Raw genomic sequence first — 17,804 nt, forward strand, 5'->3', positions numbered from 1 at the left:
ATATTGAGGAGAGAGCGGATGTAAATGTTGAATAGCACTGGCGACAAGGGGAAGCCCTTAGGGACTCCACAGGAGATTGCCCGGGTTTCCGAGGTAAATGCTCCTAGTTTCACTGTCTGCGAGCGATTCTCTAAGAAGGATGCAAACCATTTTTGACTAGAATCTGTGGCTCCTGCTACTTCTGTGAGCCGGCCAAGTAGAGTATTGTGGTCCACTGTGTCAAATGCTACACTGAGGTCTAACAGTACCAGGAGACATGATTCTCTGTCATCTGCTGCTTCGAGTGCATTGTCCCATATTTTTAGAAGTGCAGTTTCCGTACCATGGCCTGGGCGGAAACCTGATTGTAGAGTGTCCAGAAGTTGATGCGTGTCAAGGTGGCGTTGTAGCTATTGTACTACCGCTTTCTCCATAATCTTGGAGACGGTGTTGAGGCTTGTTATCGGTCTGCGGTGGTTAGGGTCTTTAGGGTCAAGATTGGGCTTCTTTAGCAGGGGTTTGATGATGCCTTGCTTGAGGGTGGTTTGCACAATCCCTTCTTTGAATGACTGATTTATGAGGTGTGTTATAGTTGAAGCCTGGATGTCGGCGCATTCTTTTAGGAGTTTCGTGGGAATGATGTCGTTTGGTGATGTGCTGTCTCGAAGGCTTCTCATAATGTTTTTTGTCGTGTCAGTGGTGATTGGGCTCAAGAAGAAGTCTGGCGGTTGTGTGCTATTCGCGTCAATGTCTTCTTTTTGCTTTGGTTGGGTAAGGTTGGTTGCTCTTTTCTGTTGAATTGATTCCCGAATGCTGTCGATTTTGTCAATGAAAAAATTAGCTAGCTCATTGCAGTGGTGCAGCTGTTTAACAGGGAGGGGGACCCCTTTTGGAAGGGTATCCACAAGCTCCCACTTGGGGTATATATGTGCATTAGGTAGAGTATATGGTTGGGAGGGGATTTAATCAGTCAGGTAGGTTGTGGAGTGTAGTATCTGAGTTGGGGGGAGTGGGTTTATGGGAGATGGGGGATCGGGGAGTATTTGGGCATGATGCTGGTAATTTTACGCGTTTTTTTTTTTTGAATAAATATCTTGGAGAAGTTTACTCAACAAGGTGTGTATCGTACTTTTTTTGTTTTTTGATAGCTTTTCTGCAGATTATCACCCTCCTCCTATTATGGAGGTGAGTACCTCTCCCCCCGTTTAGGGATTATTGAGCAAGACTCCCAGGACTATTCTCTTTGTTTTTGTACCATCTCCTTGCTCCCCTTTTTCTCCAAACTCCTTGAACGCCTGGTCTACAACCAAATGAGTGACCACCTCATTAGGAATAACCTTCTTGATCCCCTTCAGTCTGAATGTCGCTCTCAACACTCCACAGAAACTGCTCTCCTAAAACTCAAAAATGATTTACTAACAGCAAAAACCAATGGACACTATTTTGTACTCCTACTTCTGAACTTTTCGGCTGCCTCTGATACAGTTACCCACCCTCTCCTTCACAAAGGTTGGCTCGCTTCCTACCTATTCCACAGCACCTTCAATGTCACTTACAATTCTACTTCCTTCTCTCCTCCTGCTTTCTCTGTCAGGGTCCCCCAAGGTTCTGTTCTTTGATCTCTCCTATTCTCAATCTGCACCTCCTCCCTGGGTCAGCTGATGGCCTCTGTCACGTACCTGATAGGAGACCGAAATAAGGAGGGTGGCCTTTCTTGTATCTCCAGCTCAGGCCCCACTGAAGGTGGAATAGGGAGTACTGAGGGACAGGAGGAACACGAGTTCCTGCAGATGTTGATGGGAGAACTTGAAGCAGGAGATGTGATCCCAAGGGGCCGGGCGAACCAATCAGGAACAGTAGTAAGGTTCAGAAGTCTAGCCCAGGTTAAAGGGGCACTTCGTTAATGCTGTTGGTTAAGGACGTGCGGTTTGTCAGACCCTCCCTCCAACAAGCAGGGCCCTCTGAATCCTCCTGTATTGTAACCATACTGTCTGCTCTCACATTGCAAAGTGCTGTGCAAACTGTTGATGCTATATAAATCCTGCATAATAATAGTAATAATATTAATAAAAATAATAAAGTAATCACAAGGGGAGTGGATCTGATGGGGAACTAATGTATCAGATTCCCCATCAGGCTCCACCCTTCACTTATGGACACTCTGGTCTCAGTGCGCTTCCACAAAAGGTGAATGCCACATATTTATGTACCTGTTTACAACAGGTACATTAATTTGTCTTAGACCTAAACCCATAGTAAGCAAGAAGATTTTATAAAATGACTGAATTCCTGTAATTTAGCTTTGATTTTGCTGTGTAGTTTATACTAGTTTACATACAACCCACAGTATCTCACAAAAGTGAGTACACCCCTCACATTTTTGTAAATATTTTATTATTTCTTTTCATGTGACAACACTGAAGAAATGACACTTTGCTACAATGTAAAGTAGTATTTTTTATTTACTGAAAATATGTGATTTTATCTTTGCATGCAATTATTTCAGAGCTAGATTTATAATAATTGCATATTTTGGGCTCGCAGTAGCAAAAGGGAACTTTGTTTGTTTGTCTTCATATGGTATTAGGCATGAAACTTCTTAAATGAAATTCCACAATATTTGTGGGGGGTCCAATTACGTATTCAAAGGATGATTCATATAATTTATCACGATTTATATTTAGCTCGCAATTAGCATTGATGAAAGGGTGCAGAATGATAAATGTGTAACTCCTAAAGGCATCAGTTTAGACTATATGCTATTCTTTATAACATTTTACTGGTCTTTATCATTGTATTGCAAGTAAAATCAAGAAAAGTTTGTCTTTTCCATAACTCTTTATATAAAAAAAAAGCATTGTACAATAAATCAAAACAACTGTATGCAGAAACTATGCAACAACAATAAATATATACAGTTTTTTATTTCTGCCAGCGTTGTTTCTTGCCTTTCACATATAAACAGGTAGTATACCCCATGTAAATTGACCCTTGAACAGATCTTTATTTAAACAGTGTTTACAGATAAAGGTGAACAAATGATCCATAAAATGGACATGGTATATGTATTGTCATAAGCTAAATAAAGATTTGTCACATTGAAAAAGTAAGTACATTGCTTCATTTAGCACTACTTCAGGGTGTTTCATGGTGTGCCTGAAGCTTACAAAGAACTGTCAGCTATGTAGTGACAAGCTAGGGTTTGAAATCAATTTGGCATGTAGATCAGTAGCATGCAGATAAGTTGAAGTCAATGTTCAGTAGCTGTATAATGAGCAAGGTGGCTTAAATTTGAAAAGTACAGATTTAATAAACATGAATGAAGAAAACAAAAATAATGTACTTGAACCAAAATAAGCTGTTGCTGAAAGAAAGAGGAGATGTTGTGTACAAATGTACTTTTAAGCCACCCATTCACACATAGTATGTAAAAACATTTTTTTTTTGTTCATATTCACTTTAACCACTTGCCTACTGGGCACTTCCACCCCCTTCCTGCCTAGGCCAATTTTCAGCTTCCAGCGCCGTCACACTTTGAATGACAATTACGTCGTTATACAACACTGTACCCAAACAATATTTTTATATTTTTTTTCACACAGATAAAGCTTTCTTTTAGTGGTATTTAATCACTGCTGGGTTTTTTATTTTTTGCTAAATCTCCCTCACTGATGTGTGCTGATGAGGTGGCACTGATGGGCACTGATAGGCTGCACTGATGGGCACTGATAATGCGGCACTTATGGTCACTCATGAGGCAGCACTGAAGGGTACTGATTTCGTTGCACTGATGAGGAGGCACTAATATATTGCACTGATAGGTAGCATTGATATGCTGTACTGATAGGCAGTACTAATGGACACAGATAGGTGGCACTAATGGGCAGTGATATGCGGCACTGGTGGGCAATGATAGGTGACACAGATAGGCGGAACTGATGGGCACTGATGGACAACACTGATGGACACTATGGGCAGCACTGATGGGCACTGTTTGGAGGCACTGCTGGGCACTGATGGGCAGCACTGCTGATTGGCACTGGAGAGTGCAAAATCTGGTGCGGCTCTGCATAGAAAGAAGATTGGCTGTCATGCACAACTGTACCAGATTCTGAGTACACCAGTTTTAGGAAAATCTCCCACATAGTCAAACATATGTTGGCTGGGGATGAGGCCAAATCTCACTGCCTTTTTCTGGAATGAATTTCCACTTCCTCAGTAGGCTGGGTGGGATATAATCTAAATTGAAACAAAAGACATATTGTACATTTTACATATTATTAGTACATTTGTTTAAACCAACATAATAAAACCTGATGCGTGCATTCAACTCATGCATAGGGTTTGCCCTTTAACCACTTGAGCTTTGGAAGATTTTGCCCCCTTCATAACCAGGCTATTTTTTGCTATTTAGCACTATGCTACTTTAACAGGTAATTGGTCTGTACGCAAACAAAATTTATATCATTTTTTTCACACAAATAGAACTTTCTTTTGGTGGTATTTGATCACCACTGGGTCTTTTATTTTTTGCAATATAAAAAAAAATAAAAATAAAAATAAAAAAAACTATATTTTCTACTCTCTGCTTTAAAATATATCCAATAACAGAAAAAAAATATAAAATTTATTCATAAATGTTGGCCAAAATGTATTCTGCTACATGTCTTTGGTAAAAAAATAAAAACAATAAAGCTCCATGCACACTGGGCTTAAAAAAAAAACTCCAGTTCCCTTGGCAGAAACAAAAATGCTCATATAGAGCATTTTTTTAAAAACTGACATGGTTCCACGCAGTGGCTGTTTTTAATTCCTAAAAGAGTTGCTACCTCCACTAGGACAACTACCAGGGTAGATTCTTAAGCCGCGTTCACACGAGATGAATCTCCGACAAAAAATGTCTGACGGAAGCTTTTCATCATCTATTCCGATCGTGTGTATGCCTCATCGGACTTTTCTTTTAGAAAATTCTGACGGACCTAGAAATGGAACATGTTCTAAATATTTCCGACGGAACCAATTCCTATCGGGAAAACCACTCCTCTGTATGCTGTTCCGACGGACCAAAAACGATGCATGCGCTGAAGCAAGTATGAGAGGGAAGCTATTGGCTACTGGCTATTGAATTTCCTTTTTCTAGTCCCATTGTACGTGTTGTACGTCATTGCGTTCTGGACGATCGGACTTTGGTGTGACTGTGTGTATGCAAGACCGCTTGAGCGGAATTCCGTCGGAGTTCCGTCGGAGAAACCTTCGGAGTTTATTCCGACGGCAAAAACGGTCGTGTGTATGCGACATTCGATTGAAAAATAGAAGAGAGCGGGTATGCCTCTGCTCTGCTTGGTATGGTATAAATACAGATGTGTAGTTCCCTTTAAATAATATATATGGAATCAGATGAATTCTAGAAAGTGGTTAGTGCTCTGCAGTTCAATGTACATAAGTGTGAGCAGAGAAAATGTGAAATAAAATAAAAAATACATAAAAACTGTAAAATTAATTTACCAAAACTTTGGTCAATAGATAGCAAGTGAAAATGCTTTTTGTTATGTATCCAAGAAGATGTATACAGTTTCTCACAAAAGTGAGCACACACCTCCCATTTTTGTAAATATTTTATTATATCTTTTCATGTGCCAACACTGAAGAAATTATAATTGCTACAATGTAAAGTAGTGAGTGTACAGCTTGTATAACAGTGTAAATTTGTTGTCCCCTCAAAATAACTCAACACACATCCATTAATGTCTAAACCGCTGGCAACAAAAGTGAGTACAATATTTTGTGTGGCCACCATTATTTTCCAACACTGCCTTAACCCTCTTGGGCATGGAGTTCACTAGAGCTTCACAGGTTGCCCCTGGAGTCTTCTTCCACTCCTCCATGATGACATCACAGAGCCAGTGGAGGTTAGAGACCTTGCGCTCATCCACCTTCTGTTTGGGGATGCCCCACAGATGCTCAATAGGGTTTAGTTTTGGAGACACGTTTGGCCAGTCCATCACCTTTACCCTCAGCTTCTTTAGCAAGGCAGTGGTTGTCTTGGAGGTGTGTTTGGGGTCTTTATCATGTTGGAATACTGCCCTGCGGCCAGTTTGCGAAGGAAGGGGATCATGCTCTGCTTCAGTATGTCACAGTACATGTTGGCATTCATGGTTCCCTCAATGAACTGTAGCTCCCCAGTGCCAGCAGCACTCATGCAGCCCCAAACCACGACACTCCCACCACCATGCTTGACTGTAGACTTGTCTTTGTACTCCTCACCTGGTTGCCCCCACACATGCTTGACACCATCTGTGCCAAATAAGTTTATCTTTGTCTCATCAGACCACAGGACATGGTTCAAGTAATCCATGTCCTTAGTCTGCTTGTCTTCAGCAAACTGTTTGCAGGCTTTATTGTGCATCATCTTTAGAAGAAAAAAAAAGAAAAATCCCCTGAGGAGTGGAACTTTAAAGGTGACTGGGACCAACAAAGTATATATATAAAAAATATATTTTATTGAGTATACAAAACATTCAAAGTTTAAAAAGTAAATTGATGTGGAATATACAATTCCAAGTAGAACATCAAATTGGATACATATACAAAAACGGCTCTTTGTAAGACCCGATGACCGTTTCTGGCTTGATGCCCTTCTTCAGGGGTTTTACAAACGCATAGAGCCAAATGTCTAGTAGAAAAACATACATTACATTAGTATACAAAACACACATATATATATATATATATATATATATATATATATATATCAAATGATGCAAATATACTGTGCAGAGGTACTTAAAAGAGGGCAATACAGTGGTCTTACATCAATAACATTTCTGCAAGGTATCCCACATGACAAAAAGGTGGTGTGCGGCTACTGTAAAAAGCTCTCTCCAGATTTCGCAAATAGTGTTCAGTACGTCTCAGCGAGGGTCCCACATGATCTGCAACAGGGAAACCACTCAGTGAACTGAGGATCTAAAATTGACAGAAAGGTACTTAATATGTGTTCAAAGAAAACACATATGGGATTCTGTAAGATTCAAAAAATATATAGATAAACAGAACACCTACCTAAATGGAGGATAGAAAGGATATGATCAGCATTCCACAAAGGCCCGCTTCATAATGACAATGCATCCCAGTGTGGAAAAAGGATAGGAGTAATCCTATAATCACAGGGGTATACCTATGGATACAAATAAGCAGCTAAACTGGATGCCCAGAAAGAATGCTAAAAATAGCCAAATGAGGGTACAACAAGTATTGTTATTTACCTGACTAATATGAAGTTCAGATTATGTGGTTATGCATCCGCTACCTGAGCCATCACAGCTAGTGTGTCTTCACCGCTGGACAGATTAAATATGGAGCCGAGATGCCGGAGCATGCATGGTGTGTAGAAAGAACGTAATGACATTGTTGCGACGGTGAATAAGAAATGCTGCATGTAGATGACGCATCCGTGTATGTAATAGCGTCATGTCGTCCTGGACCATTTTCGCTTACTCACTTTTGTTGCCAACTGTTGCCAATAGTATATATATATATAGATATATAGATATATAGATATATATATATCTATATATCTATATATAGATGTATATATACATACAACCAATCCACATATAGTTGAGTTATAAATTTAAAGTGACAGGTGCTTTTTAAACCGCAATAACCACAAAAAGTATAACCAGTTCATAACATGTGCAACAATGCTTAAATATATATTTATAAATAATATGATGTGATCAGTCCATGTATAGTTGGAAATAAAGTGACAGGTGTTCTTTAAAATGTGCATATCAAGAAATCATGCTTGCGCTGATCAATCAATTCGTGCTTAGTATACCCTTAGTATATATTGATCGGATTGCATGAAAGGTGCAAACTACGGTATAGATACAGGAAGTTTTATTTACTTATATTTTTTACACTAATAACATCAGTGATCAGAGGAACTATGATAGTGCTCTGACAATAGCTGACAGACTGACTGCCACGGACATCTCCAGTGACATTAATACAGTGATCAGTACTAATAATATACACTGTCACTGTATTAATGAAACTGGCAGGGAAGGGGTTAACATCTAGGGCGATCAAGGGGTTAAATGTGTTACTAACAATATTTAGTGTGTGTGCTGTGTGCTGTTTTACTAAGCAATGTGCAGGTTTTTACTCCCTGCGTCACAGGGAGAAAAAAACGGCACATCATTGCTGTCAGAATTAAGCCCTGTGTTGTTTACCAACACATGGCTCTCTTCTGTCATTCACTCAGCCAATCAGTAGGTGCCAGCCATAAACAATTGGTTGGGACCTGCTGATCGGCTTGTGCTGCAGAGAAAGCCGTGATGTACAGATATGTGATTGGGCCTGCACGAGTTAGCCTGGCATCATAAATGAACTGCGGCATGTCAGAAAATGGTTAAAGCATACATATACAGTATGTTAGTTATTGGAGGGACTGGAGTATAAAAAAAATCACCTCTATTGCAATGTCTACTGGGTGGACACCAAGGCAAACTGCAGAGGAACAGGTGGGAAAAAAGTTCCACTTTAGTTAGCCAACATTACTTGCAGCAAATGCAGATGGTCAATACATACATCTGTTATGGTAAGAGATTTACAAATGTTTGGTGCATAACATCTTGCCACAGGCAGAATTATATTAGCTTCCACACATAATTCAAAAATGTTCACATTTATCATTGGGTTGTCTCTCTATTTTGCTGTTGTGCGCTATTGAGTCAACTATGAATTTTGCAACATATCAACCTATACTTGAGAGCATCTGTGCAAAAGTTGAAGTGAAGTAGAAATGAATATTTCAAAATGATAATGATATCAGACTGGCCTAGTCAATGCCTTAATTTGAATCTCATTAAAATGTGTGGGAAGATTTAAAATTGGTTGTTTATGCTTGGAAACATACAAACATATTACAACTGTATTTTTCTTCTAGAGAGGTCAATAACAGCTTTTGAGGCCATGGGTGTACTTACTTTTTTCCACAGTAAACCTGTAAATCTTTTGCTATTTTTGTAGAATAATTGATTGAAAATGCATATGTTCCTTGCATTTTTATTCAAGTATATAATCGTTATCTGTAGGCAATATTTAAATGAAGTTGAAACTTTTACCTGTTCAAATGTGTAGAAAACTTCAACAATTTCTATGATGTGTACTTACTTTTACATGTCTTTGTATGTATTTACAAACACACATAACAGCTGGTCTGCACAAAAAAAACCTAAACTGTTTAGAAAAAGGTTAAAAACAGAAGTGTTAAATATTTGCAAATACAAGTGAAGATACTCTGCCACACCAGACATCTGTAAACTGTGGTTCCTAACTCAGAACTATATATTAGGCATATAGTAACCTATCTGTGGTGATGGAGCACTTGGTTTGTGTAGAGGATTGTTGGCACTTGTGATTTACCAATCGTAAGACTGTGTTATGATAACGATTTACTGATTTATGTGGACTTTTTATTGTATAATTTACTTTCGGCACCCATATCACTGATGGTGTGATTGTTTGCCCTATTGTCAGAAACCATGAAATCAGACCAAGAAGTACAGTTAAATCACACCTGTTTAATAATAAAAGTAAAAAGAACAAACATAGTCAAAAGATAGCTTAAGTTCGATAACCAGAACGGATAGTCAGCCAAGCCAGAAGTCAGGGATCAATCATCAACAGCTGAGTAACTGTGGAGAGATAGGAGCTGGCAAGTAGCCGACAGCTGAGTGGCCAGCTCTGAGAAGGAAGGGCTGAGCCCAGCTCTGACACCTATATTGAGCACTATTTAAAGGGACAATGCACATATATTCATTTAAAGGGACAATACATCTATTTTTGTTACATTTATAGGGTATATCAACACAGCTTATAATAAAATAGATACAATACCAATCATCTTCTGGGTTGACGATGCCCAGTATCCTTCCACCCACTTCTTGTAAATTTAAGATTCAACAAGCTTCTTGTGAGTGCATGGACCCCCTTCCTGTGGAAGATGGTGTCACCACAGCATCTCATACAATGATATCAGTAAAGCTCTCTGCATTGGGGGATCATCTAGCACTGTGGAAGAGTTGTAGAGGAAGCGGACCCCACATGTCCTGTGACCAGCCAAAAGAGAAATGTATAGAAAAAATGAATACATTCTTGGGGGGGGGGGGGGGGACTGGAGCAAGGAAAATGGGCTTTAAACAGTATTGAACAGTATATTTAAGCATTACATATGTAAAAGCATAGTATAGGTTTGCTGTAGAAGATGTCAATCTCTTGTTGTTCTTCTAATGTGCAATTCAAGCATGCTAAAGCAAAGATCAAAGCTTTAACAGTAGGCCTGTGGCTGTACAATTTTAACAACTGTACAGAATGCAGAGGATGAGTCCTGGACAGGTGCTATGTTTCGCCCATATTTGGGTTGTGGTCCCTTTAAAGGGGATGGTTTTAGTGTTATCAGGGGCCTTCACCCCTACAGGTTGAGATGTTCCAGGACAGTGCAGTCATAAAGGAGAGGACTGACTTACAGTTCTTTCTGCATTATTATGTTCCTATTTGGGATGCAGAATTTTGGAGGTTCTGGGAGATATTTGGGTGGGAAAGAAACTCCACCCCTGATTACGAGGAATCTGGTTTTGAAAGGGTTAATCTTACCTACAGGAAACAGCACTTAAAAGACTGTAAGTTTCTTGTGCAGGTGAGGGGAGTAGTAGGAGTTTAGAGAGGAGACACCAACTTGTGATGTACCTTGTGGCAGAGCCTGATGTGTAGAGGGAGGACTCTCATATAGCCCTGGTTTGGAGACCACTGATGTTGCGACTTGCAACCGATTTGGGCAGACAGCATGTGGCAGGTGCTTGACAGGCATCTGGCAGGTAGGAGGTGTGGAATAACTGGCAAAATTCAGCAGGTGAAGGACCAGCAGGGACCAGGTAGCATGCAGGACAGGTGGATGACTGGATGCAAGGTCAGATGAGCCAGGTTAGCAACAGACAGTTAGATATAGGCATAAATGGCAGGCAGAGAATGGTCAAGATACAAACAGAAGTCAGCAACGTAGAATCAAGCAGGAGCCAGAGCAAGTCCAGAGACAGACCAAGGTCAGGGCAGGTAGTGTTCAAGCAAGGTCAGGACAAGCTGGGTTAATAACAGAAGGCAACACGGGTAATAGCTGTAGATCAGACGGCACTGGCTAAGAGAACTGCTGCAGTATAATTAGTTCCATTGGCGCCAACATTAGTGACGGGCGTGCGCATTTGCCCATGCATATACACATCTGCATATGGTTATGTACAGAAAAATGGGTACCCACACATCTGCGCCTGCGCACCCGTGTACATCTTGAGGCTTCATCTGCACTTTGGCTAGTGCCTTCCTGACACCTGTCTAAGTTCTGACCGTGGGCTTGAAGCTGCTAAAAAAACTGTTCAGTTGGGACTGTCCTGCAGGTGGGTAAATCCCTTATGTGGCTGATACCTTGTTATGTTTAATTTGTGCTAATGATAATTAGGCTTTTTTTTTTCTTGTCACTGGTGTTAAGCTGTTTATGTTTGTTACTGAAAGCACTGTTTTTGTCTGCTTCGAAGAAAATAAAACCTTTTTATGTTTAAGAGAAACCGCTTTGTATGTGATCCCAAAGCACTATCACAGTAGCTATCATCCCTGAACTTTACATCACATAAATGGTCTAGAACTCAAGTTGGTAAAATAAGCTTACTGCAGTTTTGTTTTTTTATTTTATTTTTTGATTCTACAGTACATTCCCTATTCCATATTGTTCAGCCGGCTCCTGACTATCCAGTAAAAGTGATCCAGGAAATTTTGTCCCCAATCCGCTCTGTGACCACTTAACCCAGAAGCGCTTGACTCTGAGCATTTCTGTGTTTGGAGCTGTCAGAATCTCAGGATTATTAGCTCCCTTGTGATAACAATAAAAGTAAATTAAAAAAGCATTACAAAAAAAAATTATAATAAAATTAATCAAAATATTAAAAGAGTTTAAAAGCAACCTGTTGCCGTGCACATACATGCAAATGCAAACACACATGGCATGTGTATGTAAACAGTGATTGCGCCACACAAGTTAACTATAAATTGATAACTTGTTAAGACTTTGATGCCGCGTACACACGGTCAGACTTTTCGTCTACAAAAGTCCAACGGACGCCGACGGACTAAAGCTGGCTGGTAATCCGATCGTGTGTGGGCTTCTCCGGACTTTCAACTGACTTTTTTAGCCTCAAATCCGACGGACTTTAGATTTGAAACATGCTTCAAATCTTTACGTCGTAACTACGACGGACCCCGAAATCCGCTCGTCTGTGTGCTAGTCCGACGGACAAAAACCCACGCTAGGGCAGCTATTGGCTACTGGCTATGAACTTCCTTATTTTAGTCCGGTGTACGTCATCACGTACGAATCCGTCGGACTTTTGTGTGGTCGTGTGTAGGCAAGTCCGTTCGTTAGAAAGTCTGCTGCAAGTCTGCCGAAAGTCCGCCGGAAGTCTGTCGGACAGGCTGTCGGACTTTTGTAGACGAAAAGTCCGACCGTGTGTACGCGGCATTAAAGTGTTACCTATGAACATTTTTGAGTACCATAGTTTTTCACCATTTCACAGACATGCACAATTTTTAAGCTTGAAATGTTTGTCATCTGTTTACTTGACACAATACGATGTTTTGGATTTTACTAAAAAATCGGGTACTATATTGCATTTTTGTGCAATAATATTAATTTTAGTATATTTTTTGATTGAATTTGATAAAGAGTTGCACAAATATCATGCAACATAGAAATCTGCAATTGCCGCCATTTTATTCTAGAGGGGCTTTGATTTCAGAAGATATTAAACATTTGGGGTGTTAAATCGTTTTCTAGAAAAAAAAATGCAGATTTTAATGTGTGCATAGTTTTGTTTAATCTAATTGGATGATAGACAAACAAATGAAATTATGTCATTATAGCTTCAGACACAGCGTACTTATTGGCAGATCACAAGAAGCTGATTTTCATGTATATGTTTGTCCTAAATATTATATTATGTTGTGTGTGCTTGGTTGTCTCATTATCAATGGGCCCTTAGCAGATCCTAATGTTAGATGTTCTTTCATTTTGTACTTATGATTTGCATCATTGCATAGTTTATATGGTAGCATTATTTTTTTGCAGCTGAAATATTAATGTAACTATGTTACTACAGTGTATAAGCCATACATAATTTAAAACGGAATTATCAAGTAAACTGTTACCTTCTCAGAGTATACATTAAACCAATATGTCTGTTGTCTCTTCCTGGAGTCCTGAGCTCTGTGTTGGAGGAGTACATCAAATAGGGTCTCAGGGGATGAAAGCTTTCTCTGCTGCTCTCCTGTGTATTCATTTATAAACATACACATTTTACTGTTTATTGAAGGCACTGGCTGTAAAGAAATGATCCAATTATGGCTTCTGCATAGAAGGCATTGAATCACCAGGTAAGAAAAGCAACACAATTATTACAATATTTAGCTGTATGGAATAAAAGGAGCCAGTTGAAGCTGAGATTAAAATGCCCAATGTGGTTTTCAAATCCCCTGGAGTATTCTTTCTATATTATTTATCCCATGGTGTTTGAACCCATTAGTATATATATTTTGCAAACTAGGACAATGCAGGCCCATAACTTTGGGAGCACATCTTCATCTCTTTTTGGGATTTAAAGCCTATATATAAATATCTCATTCCAATGCTATGTGCATTTTCGGACCGAAATTTGTGAAAAAAAAAAAAGTTTTCCCTTGTTTTTGTTATAAAGTTTTGTTTTCTCCTTCACTGACAGGCCCTGATGAGGCTGCACTAATGAGCAGTGATAATGCGGCACTGATTGGCACTGATTAGGTGGCACTGATGGGCACTGATGAGGAGGCACTTATATGTAGAATTGATGGGCACTGATATGCAGCACTGATTGGCACCGATATGCAGCACTGATAGGTAGGACTGATGGGCACTGATGGGCACTGATAGGTGGCCTTGAGATTGGCACTGATGGACACTAATAGGTGGTATTGATAGGCAGCACTGATGGGCACTGATAGGTGGCACTGATAGGCAGCACTGATGAGGAGGTACTGACAGGCATTTCTGATGGGCATATGAAGGGCACTGACAAGTGTTACTGATAGGGCACTGATTGGCACTTTTATGAGCACTGATTGCCACTGTTATGGGCACTGACAGGCGTTTCTGATGGGGCACTGACTGGCAGCTGATGGGGATTGATTGGTATTGTTGTGGCACATCTGATGGGGGCTGCGCTGATAATCAATGTGCTGATTATCAGCACAGACCCCCCTCTGAAAGGGAGAGCTGCCAATTGGCTCTCCCTGTTAGCGCAAACCGAGGAAAGATGTTTCCTGGAATTCCTGGTTCACACTGTGATCAGTTGTGATTGATCACAGCTGATCATGTGGCAAGGAGCCTCCATAGTTGGAGTTGCGGTGTGTCAAACTGACACACAGCAACACCGATCACCATGCTGTGCGCCCCCAAGGGCATGCACTGGCTCATTATGCTGAAAGATATCATATGACGTCCAGTCAGGATAACAGAACCACCACCCGACCATCATTCTGCTATAGGCTGGGCTGGAAGTGGTTAAAGTGAAACCATCAAAATGAGAAATAACAATAAAAATGAAAAATTCCTTTAAATATAGTGCCTGGGGGGCCACCTTAGTCTGCCTGTAAAGTGGCACACCTGTACCATGTACAGAGCATGCTACAGTAATAATAACATTTATTATTTGGATTTTGGGGTGGATCCCATGTCATTTTTTTCTTAATTTTGGCATGGGGGTTCCCCTCAAAATCCAAGGGGGCCCCCAGATCCCAGCCCCCTAAGTCAATCTTGTTATAAACAGTGCACAGTAGGTACTTTACAATCCTGCAGCTGCTTTGGGCATTCCCTGCAACACACAGTGAAAATACCATCTAATCCACTCACTGCCAGTATGGCTAGCATGTGTAGATGAGGATCTTGTAATAACATTGACAAAACAAGCACAATTTAGATTTGTATCCTGCATCAGGTGACTGCAAATTGAAGTTCAATTCTGGCATCTCCTTGTAATGGATGACGTTGACGTTGTTTCTAAATATGTACAAAACTACCCTGAAATCACCTTGAGGAGGTCATGATCCCTACGGAACCAACTGGTCCACAGCCATCATTGTACTTAAAATAAACACCATGGCTCAAATATTACTGCCACCACCAGGTGTGGCAGATGTAATTTTTGCGAATACATTTCAGCTGCACAGCAAGTAACTTTACCCAATGGTTAGACATTTAGGCCAAAATTTTCCATGAACTGTAAATCTGTGGTGATTGTCTACTACATAAGATGTAACTGTGGTATGTTTTACATTGGGAAAACAAAAAGACCTTTCTTATATCGCATCCGCAATAACGTCTCTTTGGTAGACAAGAAAAAGATGGAGACCCCCAAAGGTTGCCACTTGGGCCTATATCACTTTAATGATACAAAACAAAATAGGTTTTTAACCTGTCAGCGACCAAACATCCCAGATTAAATGAGGCCCTCAGTTTTAAACCATTTATGTAAATACTGTTCTTTCAGTGATTGGCTGTTAAAATCAAAATGAAATCATTTTGAAGTGTGCAAGTGATTTGCACACCATTTGTTGAACTTACAACAGATAATATATTTCTGATATGAACCTAATACTTTGGGGCTTCTTTATATGCTTGCAATATTTGTGTTGATTATGTAATGTAAGGATCCTCTGATCAATTTCTCTTATAGGTGTGCTGGTATTTGTGGTACCATGGGGTCACATTTGAGCACGCGCGATCAGCATCTCATTGGTAGGTTTAACCTCAAATGAGGTGGGAGGAATATAAATAGCTCTGCATGGCAGGAGTCTGTGTATTCCGGTTCCCTGCTATGCTGTAATGAGGAGCCATTCTTGACTACCATGTTGTGAAAGGTAACCACATTGTACTAGTACCTTGAGTTTTGGCCAATGTTCTAATTTGTTAGTTTACAAGATACTGATTGCAAACACTGTTTGTTTTTCAGATCTGTTGTACTAAACCTGTTTTTTCAGCCCAGCATTAGCTTAGCTATAATGAGCTGTCTGCTGGCAATTCATTTAGGGAGTCATTATAGGAGCTCTGCTTATAAATTTTATTTGTTTTTCCTAATATTTGAAGGTAAGAGCACCTAGATATAAATTAGACTGTTCTGCAACATAGTCTGAGATATTAGTTAGAAGGGGAGGTACAACCTTGTCCCCTATTTTATTCTTAGTTGCCAGTTGGATCCTTTTCTTACAGTAAGCATCTGTGGTGTCTGTGAGACTGGATAGGCTCCCTCTGGTGGACGATTTAACCAATTACAATTCAGCAGTACAAACTTTTTCAGCGGATATCATCTCCTAATTCTAGGTAATTGTGATTCATTTTGTGTCCTACATGTGGAAACCCTCTAATGGCTCCTATTGGTGGTGATCCTTTGGCCCTTGTGTGCATGCACACTGATCTGGTAATCTCTTTGTGGTAAGAGCAGTCCCTCAGATGGTTCATTGCAATTTTGATGTAATATAACCGTTCCCACCGAGCGTACGCAGATGTGCGTACTCGGCTTTTGGGTGTTACACCGGGATGACGTCCGCAGCTGCAGGCATCAACCTGGTACTGTTTTTTAGAGCCGGCAATTGGCTTTCCTGGTATAACAACCGATGTGGCTAAAAGCTGCTTGGCTGCTATACCGGAGGAGTGGGAGGGGACGTCCCCCCTCCTGCCGCCTCCCGCCACTCTTACCGTGCCTCCTGTTCCATCGGGAGGCCGATGACCAATCGGCCACCTCCGGCGGCTGGAGATGGACTGGAACAAAGCCGTGAGCGGCTTCATTCCAGCCTCCTAATCGTAAACACGGAAGCAACATCATGATGTCACTTCCCATTTACTCGGCTGCCAATGGCGCCGATTTAAAAAAAATATAAAGTATTCAGAATCGCAGTTGTTTGTGACCTGAATACTTTGAAGTGCAAAGGAGGGATCAGGGGTATTTTGACCCCCGATCCCTCCATAAAGAGTACCTGTCACCACCTATTACCACCTATTACTGTCACAAGGGATGTTTACATTCCTTGTGACAGCAATAAAAGTGATCAAAAAAACTTTTTTTAAAAAAACACAATTTATAAATATAAAAATAAATAAAATAAATAAGAAAAAAAATGTTTAAAGCGCCCCCGTCCCCGCGAGCTCGTGCAGCAAAGAAAACGCATACCGAAGTCGCGCCCGCATATGTAAACGGTGCTCAAATCACACATGTGAGGTATTGCCGTGATCGTCAGAGTGAGAGCAATAATTCTAGCACTAGACCTCCTCTGTAACTCTAACCTGGTAACCCTAAAAAAAATGAATTTGTCGCCTATGGAGATTTTTAGGTACCATACCCTGTTTCCCCTAAAATAAGACCTAGCGTGATTGTCGGTGATGGCTGCAATATAAGCCCTACCCCCCAAATAAGCCCTACCCTGTTTCCCCAAAAATAAGCCCTACCCTGAAAATAAGACCTACAAAGACTTTAACTAGGGCTTATTTGGGGGGTAGGGCTTATATTGAAGCCATCGCAGACAGTCACGCTAGGTCTTATTTTAGGGGAAACAGGGTAGTTTGTTGCCATTCCACAAGTACGTACAATTATAAAGCGTGACATGTTTGATATCTATTTACTCCATGTAACATCATCTTTCACATTATACAACAAAATTGGGCTAAATTTATTGTTTGTTTTTTTTTTAAA

Source organism: Aquarana catesbeiana, linkage group LG03, assembly GCF_042186555.1.
Source record: "Aquarana catesbeiana isolate 2022-GZ linkage group LG03, ASM4218655v1, whole genome shotgun sequence".
NCBI lineage: Eukaryota > Metazoa > Chordata > Amphibia > Anura > Ranidae > Aquarana > Aquarana catesbeiana.